Here is an 18,814-nt window from a genome sequence, read left to right as displayed (position 1 = left end):
CCCTAAAGCTTCTCAAATATTTTGAAAGCAATAAAAATAACTTTCCTTCATAAGGGACTATTTCTGGCCTCACAGAAAGGTATTTAAATAAACTAGTAAAATAACTTTTAAAATAATAAATTGTGGTTTTGGGATTTAAGTAAAATATTTTGTGCAAAATAACCTCCCTAATTTGAGGACTTGTAGTACAAATCCCAACTCAGGTATTTTTGAAAGCTTAAATTAAATAAAAGTTTTTTGGTCAAAATAGTATTTGGTAAAAATAGTTTATGGTCCTATTCACATGGCATGATCATTAGGCAGGAGTTTTGGGTTAAAGAGTAGATTCTAGAAAGTAGCAGGAACATTGGATTCCAATAGAAGCAATATGCAAGCAAGCAACCATCACATCAAGCATCACAAGCAATCACAAAAAATTTAATTGGTCCTAATTTTTGAGATAAGTCAATTTAGTCAGGAGAGTCAAACAAAGGGTGTGACATGACCTGTCCAACTCCACTTTTATCATGATAATAAGAGAAAACACCCTCCAAAATAGTGGGATCATTAGTACCTAGAGTTGACACTCTTCAAAATCCACTTTCATAAAAAATGCGATCATTGTAAATAGGAGGCATGCTATTGCGATCATCAGAATAAATTTTCTCGTCAAAACTTTGGGGACTAAAAATAGCATCTACATCAAACATAGCATCCCCAAGATTGTGGCTTTGCATATCATTAGCATCATGGATATTCAGAGAATTCATACCAACAATATTGCTATCATGCTCATCATCCAAGGATTTCACATTAAGCATTTTCATAAATATTTCCTCTAGCAATTGAGCACAATTTTCCGAACCATCATTTTCACGAATACATTACAGAGACGAAGAAAATGAGGCAACCTAACTTCCATTTTTTGTAGTTTTATTTTATAAAAACAAACTAGTGAAAAAAAGAAACTAAAAGATTTAATTGCAATATCTAAAGATATACCTTCAAGCACTCACCTCCCAGACAACGGCGCCAGAAAAGAGCTTGACGTCTACTACACAACTTTATTCTTGTAGAATATGTTGGGCCTCCAAACGCATAGTTTTCTAGGACGGTAGCAATTTCCCCTCAAGTGGATGACCTAAGGTTTATCAATCTCTGGGAGTTGTAGGATGAAGATGGTCTCTCTCAAACAACCCTGCAATAAAATACAAAAAATATCTTGTGTTCCCAACACACCAAATACAATGGAAAATTGTATAGGTGCACTAGTTCAGAAAAGAGATGGTGATACAAGTGAAGTATGGATAGTAGAAACAAGTTTTTGTAATCTGAAAATATAAAAACAGCAAGGTAGCAAGTGTAAAACAGTGAGAAAAATATTGTATAAATGCTTGGTAATAAGGACTAAGGCTTATACTTTCACTAGTGCAATCTCTCAACAATGCTAACATAGTAGAATCATATGATCATCCCTCAACATGCGACAAAGAATCACTCCAAAGATCCTATCTAGCAGAGAACAATAAGAAGAAATTGGTGTAGGTAGTAGAAACACCTCAAAGTTATTCTTTCTTATCAATCTTTTGAGCTATTCCTATAAGTGCCACAAACAACCCTAGAGCTCGTACTAGAATAACACCCATGATACATATCAATCAACCCTAATGTCACCTAGATACTCCAATGTGACCTCAATTATCCGTGGGTAAATTATGTGACATGCATCAAACAATTTCAGATCTGTCATATTCAATCCAACACAAATAACTTTAAGGAACACTCCAAGATTTTTATCAGAGAACATAGTATGAAAACGTACAATCAACCCCTATGCATAAATCCCCAAGGTCACCGGAATCCGCAACTTGATGCCTTAACATGTATCAAGTTAATCACTTGAACACCCCAATGTCACTATGGGTATTATCATGCAAGACATCCATAAAGTGTTCTCAAACCAAAATATTCAATCCAACATAATGAGATCTTAAAGGGTAAGATCAATTCATAAAAACAAGGTAGCAAGGGACTAACATCATATGATCCAACTAGATTAACAAGGCCTGTGATACATCAAGATCGTGCCTTCTCAAGAACACGAGAGAGAGAGAGAGAGAGAGAGAGAGAGAGAGAGAGATTGAGCACATAGACACTGGTACATACACTTATCCCCGAGGGTGAACTACTCCCTCCTCGTTACGGCCTTCGTCGGGATGATGAAGATGGCCACCGAAGATGATTTCCCCTCTCCAGCATGGTATTGGAAAGGCTCTAGATGGGTCTTTTGTCAATACAACGTATATATATAGGGTGGGTTTATTCTGCTAACACCTCTTAAGAGTGTTATTCTGCACACATTTTCGCTTATTCCGCAAACACTTCCGTATGACCTTATCCTCCTGGCCTCCTTCCCCATTGACCCACTAGTAGTTGGAGGAGGGCCAGATCCTCCAAGGTACCACTGCTGCTCGGTGAGGGCAATCGCCGCCATGACCCCGCCACCACCCGTTATCCGGTGCCTGCCATCCTCCACTTCGCCTCGCCCCCACCCAGAACCCACCTTCTTCCTCCCCCGCTCCTTTCTGCTCGATCCGCCTCCACCGGCCCGGTGGTACCTCAACTAGTGGATCCGGCCGCCCCTGGCCTCATCCAGCCCCGACAACCTTCCTTTCATCCTAGACCGGGCCGCAACCGGCGCAACCATGGTGCCCCACTCCATCGCCAGTACTCACCCCCAACCCCACACGCGACACACACATCATCAACAACTGATACTGGTGGAGCAGAGCTTGTCATGCCGCGCATCTCCCTGGCGGCGAATCTATGCGGAACGGAGCTTCCCCTTTCGCACACCTTCCTGGCGGTGGATATGGGCGGAGCAGAGCTTCCGCTGCCGCATCATGCCACCCAAAGCGGAGCTACCCGGCACCGCGTCGTGCCCCGCCTGACCCACGGCACCGCGCCACCTACTGCCTTGGCCGCCTTCTTCTGTTCCGTTGCGGAGAGCTTCATTTTCTCTAGTTGCGACACTCTCTCCATCAACGGCACTGAGTTCTGCTTCATCTGCTTCAGGAAGTGCACCACATTCCGCTTCTTGATGACGCCACCTACTGCTGCCGCCGCTTTGCCACTGCTTCTGCTGCCACTTCCATTGCCAACCATCTTGTCAGATTTCTTCGTCCTCTCGGGAACCGCACTCTCCGAAGCCTTCACTATTTTGTGATTTGGACTTGCATTCCTGACAGGAGCCTGACCCTTGTTGGTTCTCATACCCCAAGCTTTGTCCTTGGCGCTTCCCTTCTTCTTTCCTTCATCGAACTCCTCATCTCATCCGTGTCCTCCTTCTCCAATTTCTCCTTGTTAGTGACATCAGCCTTCGCGATGGAGCTCCACTTCCGGCAAACAATGACCGGCACAACTTTCTCAAGGAGAGAACCGGAAACATCGGCATATTCCTTAGACTTCTTGGCGCTGTCAGCCGAGGAGCCGCCGCCGACTAGGGCAACAGCTTTCCCCGCCGCCCCGAAGCTGTCTCTGAGAAGAGTCGCAGACATGCGTTTGGAGACGAGCGCGCGGGTCCTGGTCGTGACAGCGTGCTCCGGCGAGCCGTGCAGGAAGAAGACAAGCACGTGGGTGTATAACAGCAGCAGGTCGTGGTAGAAGGGTACTCCACCTGCTTTTCTTCTTTTCGTCGACGACGATGGGTGCGGTTAGCGCTCTCCGTCGGTCAAAGAAGGCCATGACTTTGCCCCGTGAACTCCCCGTGGCTTTGATGCACATGACACATAGCCCGTCACTGAAGACCCAAGCGGTCCACCACTGTAGCTCACTACAGAATAAGATGCGGTGCACGTGACTCATTGTCGAAGTTTGGGATATTTTTTTCTATTTCTTCATGTTTTTCTTTGGCACAAATTTGCAGTTCGCCTGGGTCTTCCGTGCAGTGTGTCTGGATATCCACTGGGTGCCACCGACATGATGCAGTCCTAGCGGTGGGAGCGTGCAGTGCAATGTTGTTTCTTGACTCAGGTGACATAATAAAAGATATGAATGGAAGCAAAGTGATGCGAATTTGTTTATCAAAAGATGTTTTGTGTTGTTTTCACGCACACGTATGTGATTTTATTTGAAAATAAGTACAACTAGTATTTTTTTACGGTTCGGCTTGCTATCATACTCGAAGTAGTCATTATCTTTGTGCATGCAGTAAAAAAATGGAAGCAGTACAAAAATGTAGTACACTCGCTCAGTTCGTGAGGTCCACTTGAACGTTCTACGCGCGTCTGATTTGGAGTGCACCCCACTTTCTTGTCTGAAATTTTTTACGTTCGACAAAAGAATCCATGCAGTTCGCTTACGCGTCTGATGCAATGCATTTTCCAGTATGATGCAGTGCATTCTTTTGTCTCATGCAGTTCACGCGTCGATTTTGGTACCACGAAAAACAGAGTGTGCGCATTTCCATACTTTCAAAACCGCTCTTAAACCATAAGGAATTGGAAAGAGTGTTGTACATGAAAATGATGCTCCTCATAGATATCGTTCCAATGGCATATCATTTGCATTGTTCTGACAAATTGTTTGAATTTTTTTACGAAAATACGCTTGCGGCAACTCGTAGGCAGCGACACGCGCGAGGAATCTCAACAAATGGCCAACATATGGAAGTTGCGTCTATTCTACAGATTTTCAACGACGTATCATATGCCTCGTTCTGAGGAACGGTTTAAAAAGTGCAGTGAAACATTCCCAAAAAAATAAAAAAAAGAATTCTGTTTTATGTAAATTTGAAATTACTATCAAACCGTAAGGAATTAGAAAGAGTAATCTACATGAAAAAGATGCGTCTTGACAATATATTTTCAACATCATATTGTTTGCTTCATTCCGATGAGCGGTTTAGAAAAAATCACGAAAATACGCTCGCTGCAGCCCGTCATGCGCCTAGCATGTTCGAAACTACTCACAAACCACGAGGATATGCGAAAGATGTTGAACATGACGGAGTTGGAGATTTTCCGTAGCAATCCAATGGTATATTATATGCCTCATTGGGACAAATGGTTTAAAAACTGGAGCCAAAACAGTGTCTAAAAAGCACGTGCATTTTTTTGTGGTGACTTTGGAGTGTCTCGTTTGATAGGGATGCACTGCACTAACATTGAGCGTACAGTTGGGAAGTGTGTGGAGAATAACTATTCTGCTAATATTAGCATAATATACGGTCCCTCTCTCTTATATCGATATCTATATATATGTATATATATATATGTTAAGACCTTATTCTCATAACAAAAACAACTTATTCTGCTAACACTTTAGCACTACCTCCGCATCCCGATCTGAACCACGAAAAAAGCCCCACCCCACCCCGCCTACCTACCCACCGAGCTGCAAAACAAAACCACCCGAGCCCCACGCACCCCACCCCACCAAAACCCACCTTATTCCATGGTCAACCCCCAACCCACCCACCTCCCCCGTTGCCCACCTCGTGCCCATGGCGCCCCCAAACCCCCCGCACCACCTCCCATCTCTCGTGTCGCCTGGCCCCTCCCCAGGCTACGGGCGCCCGCCCCTCCCCAAGCGCATCGCATCCCACCCCTCCCTAGGCCAGCACCGCCCGCCTACCACCTCCGTGGCAAGCCTCCACCCCGAACCTATGTCGCGCCACCGCTTACCACCTCCCTGGCGACCCACCACCCCACCCCTCCGGCACGCTGCCACCTCCCACCCCTGTGGCAACCCACCATCCCTCGGCCAGCACCCGTGATGCCGCCACTTTGTGCCCGGAGCCGTCACAACACCCGCAACTCCCTCTCCCGCCCAGATTTGGTGAGGTTGCGTTGGATCTGGGATTTCGGCATGTCAGCAGATGTCGTCATCACCCTCTCTGTCCCCCCTTCCATCTCCCTTCTGATAGAACATGGGGATCTTCTAGGCATAGATAGATCCGGTAGAACACATGAATTTACCTTGTCCTGAGCTGGATGAGCTCCCACCGGTCTCCATCGGTGCAGTAGCGACGGCGGTGATGGAAAAGGAGGGTTAGGCGTAGGTGGAGCTTCCCGTGAGCACCGTGCTTAACCTAGATTGGATAGGTATGTCGGTAGGGGTGTGACGACGGCGAATCTCGTAGTTCGTGCCCCGGCACCGCACCATCCTTTATATAACATGGGTCACAGGGGCCCACCAACCATAATGGGTTGGGCGCCCCCGATCAAGGCGCATAGATCAAGGCCCGGTGGGCCGTTGGGCCCACACGGTGAGAGATCAATCTAACATTCTCCCCTTTGATCTCGACTTTTACTTTTGACTTTATACTTTCTATTTTATTTGTTCCATCACATATAAGCATGTAGAGCATGTCTCATCGTCACAGCTTAATTGCTAATAGAATCATACAGCTACAACACACTTTTGTTTTGAAACAAATTCATTTACTTTTGGGCCTCTTATGATCCAGGAATCACATGCTTTCCACCAAACCCATCCCGGCTAAGTGTTCCTTGAACACACTGGGTGGTAAGCCTTTCGTTAGCGGATCCGCAAGCATATACTTCGTACTTATATGCTCGAGACTTATAGTTTGATCCTGGATTTTATCTTTCACAACGTAATACTTTATATCGATTGTCTTGGAAGCATTACTAGACTTGTTGTTGTGAGCATAAAATACCGCGGGCTGGTTGTCACAGTATATCTTTAGTGGCTTGTGAATACAATCTACCACTTTCAAGTCGGGTATAAATTTCTTTAACCATATCACCTGCCCAGTGGCTTCAAAACATGCTATGAACTCTGCTTGCATCGTGGACGATGCAACTATGGTCTGTTTGGAGCTTTTCCATGAAATAGCTCCCCCTGCGAGAGTGAACACATACCCAGACGTGGATTTTCTATCATCTCTATCTCCCACAAAATCTGCGTCTGAGTACCCTTTTATCTCTAGGGACTCAGATCTCCTGTATGTTAGCATGATTTCTTTTGTGCCTTGCTGTAATGCCCCAAGTGTGTAACCTTCTCCTTTTGGAACCTTCTTGTGTGGGTCCACCTTGTCAATGACAAGAGAGGTGTCAATGCATGTGATTTCATGTGATGTCCCTTGTATTTCTTCCTTGCATGCATACATATCATATCATGCCCATGTCTTGTGATGTTGCATTGTGTTATTAGGAGTTGGTGTGATGACTTGTGATGATGTGCTGGTGATGTGTAGCTTGTGTGGAGTGATGCATGTGTTAGTAATTTACATAGGTTTCAAACTATCCTCCCTCCCTCTCTATTTCTTCTCAACATCAAGATTCACTTCTTCCTACCCTATTTTTAAAATGTCCGTGTTTTAGCTCTTGTTTGTGGTGTTTTTGTGAAGTGCAATTGCTGTTTTAAATAGGTGTGCAAGTGGTGCAAATATTCAGAAACCAGTGCAACAATTCCTGTTTTGTAAATATTTATTTGCCCCAAACATTTCTTTTCTATTTTATTTAAATTGGTCATAATTCCCTTATGACCAGGGTATTTTTGTTTTGATTTTATCCCCACTGGTTTCCCCTGTGCAATTCTTTTCTTCTCTGGCTGTTCCTGTAAAAGGAGATGCTCCAGGGTTTTTCCCTGTCTTTATTTCGCCACAGGTGGGCTTCCTTCCCCCTAGCGGCCCACTTCTTTCCCTCTCGCGCACAGGAGCCCACGCAGTGCGTCCCTCCCTTCTCCTACCTAACGCCGTCCACCCCTCTGCTCCTTTCCGTTAGTAGCCGAGAGAGAGAGAGAGAGCTGCCGTCGTGAGCACAAACGTCGAGGTCCCCCTATATTTGTGGACGTCCGTGCCTCCCCTCTTCTAGGGTTCCTCCTTCTCTCACATCTCGCGCCACCACCATCTCCATCTCCTTCCTTCTCTCCTTCCCTCGGTAAGTCTCTGTAAATTAGGATAGCAGAGAGAGGACAGCAGCCCCGCCGGCGTCTACCCCGCGTCCATCCGTCGAGTGGTGCAGCCACCATGTCTAGGGGCACGGGGGAGGTGCCGGCGCCCCATTCCCGACCTCGGTGAGGCCGGGGAACATCTACGTTGACGGCCAGTTCGTCGTCAACAACCCTGCTCCGGTGCACTTCTTCTTCCTCGGCTCTACTTCGTCTACAACAGCGATCCGACGCGTCTTCTTCCTCTCCAGTCGGTCTCCTCCACCGTACGGCTTCTCCTCTTCCTTCCCTAGGCGAGGAGCCTCGCCCCCATCCTTCCTCCCTCCTTCTCCTCGACTAGATCGACTAGGGCTTGCTGGAGTTGCCTCTGTCACGGAGAGATCTAGCGCAACAGTGTATTGTGTGTCTGTTGGTTTTGTGTGCGGTAGGGTCGAAGCATAGCAGGGGCTTCTCTCCCTTGTAGCAATCTGATGTAGGGGCTCGCCTCTCTAGCGCGGTGCAGCAGCAGCAGAGGATGCCCGTCGGCCTCTCTGTCGCCAGTGCTTTTCTGTGCAGAGCAGAGCAGAGCACACAGAAGAGGTTGTATACCTTGTTTAAGTCCTCCCCTCTGTGAGACATCGTAACGTAGCGCAGTGGTTGATGTGTGTGTGTGTTATCGTCAGGTGCAGGGATGGAATCCCAGTAGGAGCACCCCCTTTTGTTTCCTTTTTTCTGTTTCGACAGTAGGGTAGCGCAGCACGGTAGATCCCGTGCATCGATCCTTCTCTGTCGAGAGCCTGGTGTCTAGCAGAGTGGTGGGTGATAGTTTGATGCATCCAGTAGGTCTGGGGTTCGAACCTAGTACCTCTCCTTTTTATTTTTTATTTGTTTCCTTTTATTTTTCCTTTTCTGAGTTGATAGCTAAACTGCCCAGAGTATTTGTAGCATTGTATTTTTTTCCTTCCTTGTTGTTTTCCCTTTCCTGCCTAGTTTGGTAGTGGTGATGTTATAAGCATAGAGTAGGTTGTGTGTATGTGTGTGATGGCACACATACAAGTAGAGCATGTGGTGCTAGGTGAACTTGCTAGTTTGTGCTATGTATGTGTGGGTTGTGGCATAATTGCAAGCATAGGATTCTGGTGTGTGATGCACTAGAATAACATGTGTGGATGAAGTCTATGAGATTTAGTGTGTGTGTGGATTGTGCTTGTGATCTCATGAGGTGGTGTGTGTGTGGATGGGTTACCCCCTCCCCACATACCTTGTGTGTGTGTGTGTCACACACATGCCCAAGATATGTTGACCTTGGTATGCTCATGATTTTGCTTATATGGTAGGAGTAGTGTCTATGGTGTCAACTCGGTGGTGCCCTCTATTTCATGTGTAGGTGTAGTTTTGCTTGTGCTAGTGTTGTTTGTGTGGGAATGGTGAAGTGCTATGGAAAACATGCATGGGGTCTAAACCCTCATGTTACCATTGGCCTTGTGAGAGTGTGCAATAGCTTGTGTAGGAGTTGTTCTAGTATTTTTGCTCATGTGATGATGCACTATTCACTACATATGATTCTATGTAGTTTTTCTTCTCTAGTTTGTGCTCATTTGTTCCAAGCAAGTGCATAGGTATTATATATGCTTTTGGGGTAGAATAATCCCAGGAATCCATTGGTGAAATCATTTTTTTCATTGGAACATTTTTTGGAGATGACATATTTTAGATTTGTCCCATGTTTAGAGCTTGGTTCCATGTGATGTGGTGAGCCCAAGGGTTTGTTTCTTGGTTGTGGTAGTAGAGGGTGATCCCCTCTACCACATGTTGGTTTCATTTCATGTTTAGGAATCCATATGTGCAAGTTGTGCCCAATCAAAGTAGGCACGTGGCTGAAATTCGAGATTAGTGAAAATCTGAGATTTTCACTAAGTTTGAGAATCTGTTTATATTGTCTTCTCCTATAGATGAGCTTGTGCAGGTCAATGTGTTGTGATTTAGCCTTAGCTTTCAACTGGAAAGTTGAAGCTTATATGTTTCTCTAGCTCCCTGTAAAATTTCATTCCATTTGGAGTCCTGTAGATATTTTTTTGGCTGCTGTCAAAATGCTTCAGAGCGTAAACAGATAGTGAGAATCTGGAATTTTCACTAAGTCCCTGAAATCTGATATTTTTGGGCAAGTTTGCATCTTTGTAACTTTCTGTGTTTAACTCCTTTGTGTGATATTTTTTCTTTTGCTTGTAGTACTCTTGGATAGCTACAGCCACATATCTTATTTGGCATGTTTAGGTGGCTGTAGGTGCTTTGCATGTAGCTCACAAAAGTGCTATGATGCAGTTTATGGCAGATTGTGTAGTTTTGGAGTTTTGATGTTTGTGAGTGCATAGATGATGGTGTGGTGTTCTTCTTTGCTCCACCCCATACATGTTGGATTGTTTTATATCTTGGCTACCTGGAAATACCAGAGTTGAGCCATTGGAGTGTGTTGTGATGAATTTGACACGTAGGGCTTCATTTCTTGTTTAGTTGATTCCCGTTGATCTGTAGCTCCGTTTGTAATGATCTTTATATGCTTTTGCATCATTTTCCACGAGACGCATCTGTTCATGTCATTCTCATGCATGTCAAGATAGCTTAGGATGTAGTTCTCTCCAGGAACATGTATTTACTTCTCATGCTTGTGCTAGTGATAGAAATAGTGATACATGCTCATATTCATCTCATGCATCATGTGCTTGTTGCATCTTGAGGTGCTGTTGTTCATTGGATGTTATTATTATGTTGGGTAGCACCGGGATCGGAGAACGAGTACGTGGATTCGAGAGAGTACGTGCAGGACGATCAAGAACCGTTCCAAGCTGAGGATATCACAGGCAAGATGATATGACCTTGATCCCATCTCTAGACTTGTTATGCTAGTTTACGTTTCTTCCATCCTATGCTTGCTGCCTACCATTGAAATAATTGCCTCCTGAATTGCCATGAACCCCAAACACTTATCCCTTCCTAGCTAATTTGGAATGGCTAAGTAGGCTTGCTCAGCTACTAATGTTAGCATTGCTAGATGCAGGTACTTTGCCTCATGTGATAACATGAGCTTGATATAATTATCTCAATTTTGTTATTTAATTAATGCACCTATATACTGGGTAAATAACGGAAGGCCTAGCCTTTTGTCGGGTGTTTTGTTCCGTTATTGCCGCCGTAGTTACCGGCTACCGGTGTTTGATTCCATATTGATCGCTCCTAACACGTTCGGGGTTGTTATCGGGACCCCCTCGATAAATCACGTAGTGTTAAGACTTGTCCGGCAGTTCCCAACATTGGTGTTAATTTGCTAATCACTTAATAATAATCTGCATAGGGAATAGCTACCCTGAGGAATTTAATCAACAACCCAGCCTAGTGCTCCTCATGAGTGTTGGTCCAACCCAGAGCAGCTTATTACACTCCCTGGGGCAACTCGGTGTTTTGGCATGGTAACCATCGCTCATTCGGCGTGTCCTGAGACCGAGATACGCGACTCTTATCAGGGTCGTCGACACGTCGGGAGGTCCTGCTAGTCTTGTCTTACCTTAGCGATATATCTTGCGTATAGGAATCCCGGTGAAGCTTTGCTTCTCCGCAGAGTTGAGGTTTTCCTCTAAGGAATCCGATGAGATCACGAGATTCGTGATAGAGGATTACTTTGCGGCCCGTGTATGTTTGTGATGGACTAGTTGGAGCACCCCTGCAGGGTTTAATCTTTCGGAAAGCCGTGCCCGCGGTTATGTGGAAACTTGGAATATTTTGATAACATCCGGTATTAGATAACTTAAACATAAGCTAATAAAATTGCCAAATGTGTGCGTAACCGTGACTGTCCCCTTCAAAGATCTATTTTCGATCGGGAACACAGTGGGGTTATGATTGACATAGGTAGGGGTTCAGGATCACTTAGTGATCATCTATCATCGACCGCTAGTATAGACCACCTTCATTTCATGTTCTACGTAAGCTAGCCACCATATAAAGCTTAGGATGCTGCAACCTAACTACTCCACCTTCCCAACCTAATAACTTGACTAGTTCTGGCACCGAGGTCATAGATTGCTGAGTCCCCGTGGCTCACAGATTCCTTCACAACACTACAAGGTTCAGGTACCCCCGAGACAGGTGATCCCAACGGCACACAGCTGGCGTGGCAGTACGATGAGGAGAACGACCGCCTGTACGTGGACTATCAAGAAGATTGAGGCGTGGTCGTGATCGTGGGCCAGCAGGCAGGGTAGCATAGTCATTTCTCATGTTTTGTAGTCCATAGCGGAACTAGCTTGTTTGTATGCGTGATGTACTCTGATATATTAATGAGATGACAATTGAATCCCGTATTGTCATTCCTCTATCATCTGTGTAAGTTCTATGTTACCATGTTTGCGAAATGCTTAGATGCGCTTCTTTCCAATTCGGGGCCTCGATCCCCAGATCAGAAAGGACCGCATCTTAGTCATTACACTTGCACATAACTTTGAGCTTTCTTTGCCATCTTCCAGTGCTCTTGTCCTGGATTTGCTTGATATCTACCGAGTACCCCAGTGATAAACGCCAAGTCAGGGCGTGTGCACACTTGTGCATACTGTGAACTTCCAACAGCCGAAGTATATAGTACTGTTTTCATTTCATCGAGCTCGTATTTATTCTTGGGACATTGGTGATTCCCAAAACTATCGCCCTTGACTATTGGAGTAGGTGTGGCTTTACACTTGTGCATATTATACTTTTGGAGAACTTTCTCTCAATATGCTTTCTGTGAAAGTCCTAAGACTCCATCTTTCCTGTCTCGGTAAATTTCAATGCCCAAAACATATTATAAATCACCAAGGTCTTTCATGTCGAAGTTCGAGGATAAAAACTTCTTTGTCTCTTGTAGTAGACCAATACCATTGCTTGCAAGCAAGATATCATCCACATACAAGATTAGGAAAATATATTTCCCATGTTTAAACTTTGCATAAATGCAGTTATCCTCGACATTTTCTTGAAATCCAAACCTTTTAATAGTATCATGAAACTTTATGTACCACTGTCTAGAGGCTTGCCTTAGCCCATAAATGGATTTCTTTAGGCGGCATCCCATATTTTCCTTGCCTTCCATGATAAAACCCTTGGGTTGTTTCATGTAGACATCTTCTTCGAAATCTCCGTTTTGAAATGCCGTCTTTACATCCATTTGATGCAGCTCTAAGTCAAAATGAGCAACTAGTGCCATTATGATTCTGAAGGAATCCTTACAAGAGACTGGAGAAAAAGTCTCATTGTAGTCTATCCCTTCTCTTTGCGTGAATCCTTTTGCCACAAGTCGGGCCATATACTTATCTACATTCCCATTAGAGTCATACTTTGTTTTGTAGACCCATTTGCAGCCTACTGTCTTTGCTCCTTTAGGAATTATCTCTAAGTCCCAAACATTATTGGAACTCATCGATTTCATCTCATCATCCTCATAAGCGTCTCTGACTGGGTCTGAGGGTGCAACTGGGTGTGGTTTCTCTAGAACCCAGTCCACCTTAGCAATGCACAGAGCCATGTCAACCTTCTTCCTCCACTCGTAGTAGTTATCCCCTCTGAGTGTAGGAACGTCCTTTAGACAACTCATTAGGTGAAAACCTCCTGAAATCACAATATAAGCGAGATTAGTACGACAATTATACGCATTAAATAACGTTGGTTAAAATAATCATACAATTGCCTATGCAAATTAATTTACATTACCTAGAAATAAATGCATCCTTTTGCAATATACAACATGATCATGTTACTAAACAATGTTGGTCAGAATAATTGCAAGACCATATTTCATATTTCATTTAGCAGCGGAAAACGTGAAATAAAATTTCATATGTCTTTGAACTTTACAGAAAAATAATTCCGTCATTTAAAATAAAATTCGTGAACTTTATTAATGCTTTTATAAAGATCATGAACATTTGTTTTTCTGAGAAAACTATTTTATTCTCAGAAATGTTTTTACTTTTATTTGTAGAAAAATAATATAACAATTCTGTCGAAATTAACAAAAACTTTGAACATTTTTATTTCCACTTTTCTAAACATATTTTCATAGAAAAAATGCATAGAAAACCATTTTTAAATCTGTCTAAAATAGACAGAAAACTTAAAATCCCTTTAAAAAAGAGAAGGCCAGTCTGTGCCCGTGGCCTAACTCCTGCCAGCCAGTGGGGCCCATCGGCCTGAGTGGGCTGGCCGGCCCCTTCTCAGCCAGGCGCGTCGTAGCTCCCGTGCGGCCCTAGGTGGCCTCGGCCTGGCGCATCCTCTCGCCAGCCCGCTCCCGCAAGCCTTTAGGCCTCGCATCGACCGACCTGCCTTAGCGTTAGGCTTTCGGCTTAGGGCAATCCTAGCCGTCCGAGGCAATCCAACGGCTCCCCACGGGGATCGGGGAACAAAAAGGGGCAGCCGAGCCGGCTGCAACCCTAATCCTCTCATTCCCTCCCTCAGCCCACCGCTCTCTTCTCTCTCGTTCTCTCGAGCATGCCGCGCGGTCGTTGGGCTTCCGCAGCTGTCTGGCCGCGTCCCCTCCTGTTCCTCGCGCCGGCGGCTGCCATGCCCCACCGAGGAGATTCCTCAGGGGCCGGCTCGGGCTGCTTGCAGCTCACCCTCGCGCGTTGGCCCTTTTTGCCCCGCCGAGGAGGGTGCTGGGTTGGCCGCCGGCCGTGGTGGCCGAAGGCCCCACATTGCGCGCGCCGGCATGCGGCTCCCGCGGGTCGCCGGGCCCCTCCCTCGCGCGATGGCTATCAGGCCCCGCCGAGAAGCCCCCGTGGGAGTTGCTTCTTGTGCGGATCATGGCTCGCTCTCTCCCCTGCAGCCTCTTTGCCAGCGCAACCTCTTGGCCTTCCTCGCGCGGCGGCCACCATGTCCCGCCGAGGAGGCTCAGATCTGCCGCCGGCTTCCTTGTTCTTTCATTTGCAGCGGCGGCCCCCTTCACTCCTCTTGCCGGTGCGCACCCTCTCCCGAGGGAGAGTGCTCCACACTTAAGTGGAGTGTTGGGGTGCCTTCTTCCCTTCCCGTGCCAACATGTCTGAGCCTCGGGAAGTAACTCCGTTGCCATTCCCCTCGCCGGCGGCGCGTCCGCCTTGCGGTGGGCGCGTCGTCGTCGAGGGATTTGGTGATGGAGTCCTTAGCCCCCGTGGGTACCTTTGATTTTCTTTGCATGTTCCCCTACTCCCTTTTTTGCCTTTTTTGGATCTGATCTAATTTATTTCTTTGTTTTGTTTTTGGATCTAGATCCGTGCTTTCCCTACGAGGAGGTAGGTTCTCCTTCCCCACACCTCGACTTCCTGATGCGTGTGGGGATCGAGAGGAACAGGCGCGACCTTGCGGGGGTGCTACTTTTCCGATGAGGCCCGAGGCCATCTTCGGTGCTTTCGGGGAGGGAAAGTTCTTTCTTTTTCGTTTCTTTGACCGAAACGTATCTATCGCCTAGCGGCTCATGATACCATTGATAGAACATGGGGATCTTCTAGGCATAGATAGATCTGGTAGAACACATGACTTTACCTTGTCCTGAGCTGGATGAGCTCCCACCAGTCTCCATCGGTGCGGTAGCGATGGCGGAGATGGAGAAGGAGGGTTAGGCGTAGGTGGAGCTTCCCGTGAGCACCGCGTTTAACCTAGATCGGATAGGTATGTCGGTAGGGGTGTGATGGCGGCGAATCTCGTAGTTCGTGCCCAGGCACCCCACCGTCCTTTATATAGCGCGGGTCACAGGGGCCCACCAACCATAATGGGTTGGGCGCCCCCGATCAGGGCGCATAGATCAAGGCCCGGTGGGTTGTTGGGCCCACACAGTGAGAGATCAATCTAACACCTTCACCTTTGCCAAGGAGCATCACTGAGGCAGCACCGGTACGGTGCCAGGGGCATCCGGAATCAGAGCATGGAGTTAGTAGTTCGGGGGAGAAGAGAGTGCAACTCAGCCCAGTGGCATGCAGTTCATCAGCAGAATGCTTGCGCCACCACACCATCCCTAGCACAATCTTCCGTTCAGCCAAGTGGTTAGCAGTTCTGAAATCTTCCACGGTCAGCCCAGTGGTTAGCAGTTCTGAAATCTTCCATTCCTTCCTCTTCTGTCTTGATTTTTCTTGATATGCTCCCAGGTTGCGATGATCAAAATAACTACCTATTTTCTGAGGGATCTCTATCCACCTGCACAGGAATCAACTATTTATTCTGAGCCTCTCGTTCGAGATCTCCACAATTTCTTCCCCGTCTGTTCTTGATTTTCGCGTTTGATCTTTTTCTTTGGTATCGGATTAGGAAAGGCAAGATGTATTCAGTTGATGTGATGATAATCTTTCACAGAAAATCATATCTAGTGTTTGGCCAAACTACAAACTACAATTATCTAATCGTCTCCTGATTCTCTCTCAACCGATCTGTTTTTTGTTCATCTAATGTCTTTTCTTGATATAGTTAATTTCTTCGGTTATTTTGTACCATCCGTGCACAATAATCCGATACTCTTGATGAGAAGAGGAAGGAAGCATGGTAATGTGCAAGTAGACTGACAGAATTGGTCTACATCTCTGCTCGCCATGACGCCTCCCTGATCCCCGATGCACACCGCCCCAACCGGGATCCAGTGGAGGCACGCATGATGGAGTCATTGGTCGTTGTCTCCCCACTGCAGCCATCCGCTCCACTCCGTCTCAAGCCAGCAACACCCCTCCCTCCACCTCTCCTCACAACAACTCCCACGAAGACTCCTAGGGACAATTATTCAGTTCATATAGTCTGGCGGAGGAGTGCAGATTTTGTATGTGTGTGACTGTGCAAAATAATCACATACATGTGTATGCCTTGAAGCTCACTTTATTCATCTAAAAAAGAAGCTCACTTTCTTATTAGATGTAGTTCACTCGCTCAGTCCATGTGGTGCACTTGCTCGGCCTATGCATGCACAAAATAGTAAGTATGGAAAAAGACAATGGAAAAGTCATGATGTTCACTTTTGGCAGTTTCGAGGTTCACTTTTGGAAGTCTGGCAGTTCACTTACTACCAACATAAAGTGTAGAAAAACATATTATAAATCACCAAGGTCTTTCATGTCGAAGTTCGAGGATAAAAACTTCTTTGTCTCTTGTAGTAGACCAATACCATTGCTTGCAAGCAAGATATCATCCACATACAAGATTAGGAAAATATATTTCCCATGTTTAAACTTTGCATAAATGCAGTTATCCTCGACATTTTCTTGAAATCCAAACCTTTTAATAGTATCATGAAACTTTATGTACCACTGTCTAGAGGCTTGCCTTAGCCCATAAATGGATTTCTTTAGGCGGCATCCCATATTTTCCTTGCCTTCCATGATAAAACCCTTGGGTTGTTTCATGTAGACATCTTCTTCGAAATCTCCGTTTTGAAATGCCGTCTTTACATCCATTTGATGCAGCTCTAAGTCAAAATGAGCAACTAGTGCCATTATGATTCTGAAGGAATCCTTACAAGAGACTGGAGAAAAAGTCTCATTGTAGTCTATCCCTTCTCTTTGCGTGAATCCTTTTGCCACAAGTCGGGCCATATACTTATCTACATTCCCATTAGAGTCATACTTTGTTTTGTAGACCCATTTGCAGCCTACTGTCTTTGCTCCTTTAGGAATTATCTCTAAGTCCCAAACATTATTGGAACTCATCGATTTCATCTCATCATCCTCATAAGCGTCTCTGACTGGGTCTGAGGGTGCAACTGGGTGTGGTTTCTCTAGAACCCAGTCCACCTTAGCAATGCACAGAGCCATGTCAACCTTCTTCCTCCACTCGTAGTAGTTATCCCCTCTGAGTGTAGGAACGTCCTTTAGACAACTCATTAGGTGAAAACCTCCTGAAATCACAATATAAGCGAGATTAGTACGACAATTATACGCATTAAATAACGTTGGTTAAAATAATCATACAATTGCCTATGCAAATTAATTTACATTACCTAGAAATAAATGCATCCTTTTGCAATATACAACATGATCATGTTACTAAACAATGTTGGTCAGAATAATTGCAAGACCATATTTCATATTTCATTTAGCAGCGGAAAACGTGAAATAAAATTTCATATGTCTTTGAACTTTACAGAAAAATAATTCCGTCATTTAAAATAAAATTCGTGAACTTTATTAATGCTTTTATAAAGATCATGAACATTTGTTTTTCTGAGAAAACTATTTTATTCTCAGAAATGTTTTTACTTTTATTTGTAGAAAAATAATATAACAATTCTGTCGAAATTAACAAAAACTTTGAACATTTTTATTTCCACTTTTCTAAACATATTTTCATAGAAAAAATGCATAGAAAACCATTTTTAAATCTGTCTAAAATAGACAGAAAACTTAAAATCCCTTTAAAAAAGAGAAGGCCAGTCTGTGCCCGTGGCCTAACTCCTGCCAGCCAGTGGGGCCCATCGGCCTGAGTGGGCTGGCCGGCCCCTTCTCAGCCAGGCGCGTCGTAGCTCCCGTGCGGCCCTAGGTGGCCTCGGCCTGGCGCATCCTCTCGCCAGCCCGCTCCCGCAAGCCTTTAGGCCTCGCATCGGCCGACCTGCCTTAGCGTTAGGCTTTCGGCTTAGGGCAATCCTAGCCGTCCGAGGCAATCCAACGGCTCCCCACGGGGATCGGGGAACAAAAAGGGGCAGCCGAGCCGGCTGCAACCCTAATCCTCTCATTCCCTCCCTCAGCCCACCGCTCTCTTCTCTCTCGTTCTCTCGAGCATGCCGCGCGGTCGTTGGGCTCCCGCAGCTGTCTGGCCGCGTCCCCTCCTGTTCCTCGCGCCGGCGGCTGCCATGCCCCACCGAGGAGATTCCTCAGGGGCCGGCTCGGGCTGCTTGCAGCTCACCCTCGCGCGTTGGCCCTTTTTGCCCCGCCGAGGAGGGTGCTGGGTTGGCCGCCGGCCGTGGTGGCCG

General features: G+C 45.8%; 2 non-coding genes across 2 annotated transcripts; both read left to right on the top strand.

Annotated features, from left to right (window-relative positions):
• The first annotated feature begins 16,010 nt into the window (after positions 1–16,010).
• On the top strand, positions 16,011–16,094 carry LOC123406578. The gene has a single exon (XR_006612249.1). It is a non-coding gene; the product is annotated as a small nucleolar RNA R41 (small nucleolar RNA).
• Positions 16,095–16,191: 97 nt separating this feature from the next.
• On the top strand, positions 16,192–16,271 carry LOC123406625. Its single transcript, XR_006612288.1, has one exon. It is a non-coding gene; the product is annotated as a small nucleolar RNA Z155 (small nucleolar RNA).
• The last annotated feature ends 2,543 nt before the right edge of the window (positions 16,272–18,814 follow it).

This window comes from Hordeum vulgare, chromosome 6H, assembly GCF_904849725.1.
Source record: "Hordeum vulgare subsp. vulgare chromosome 6H, MorexV3_pseudomolecules_assembly, whole genome shotgun sequence".
Lineage (NCBI taxonomy): Eukaryota > Viridiplantae > Streptophyta > Magnoliopsida > Poales > Poaceae > Hordeum > Hordeum vulgare.
Note: the sequence above shows the minus strand (reverse complement) of the source record. Positions and strands in the feature narration are given on the sequence as shown.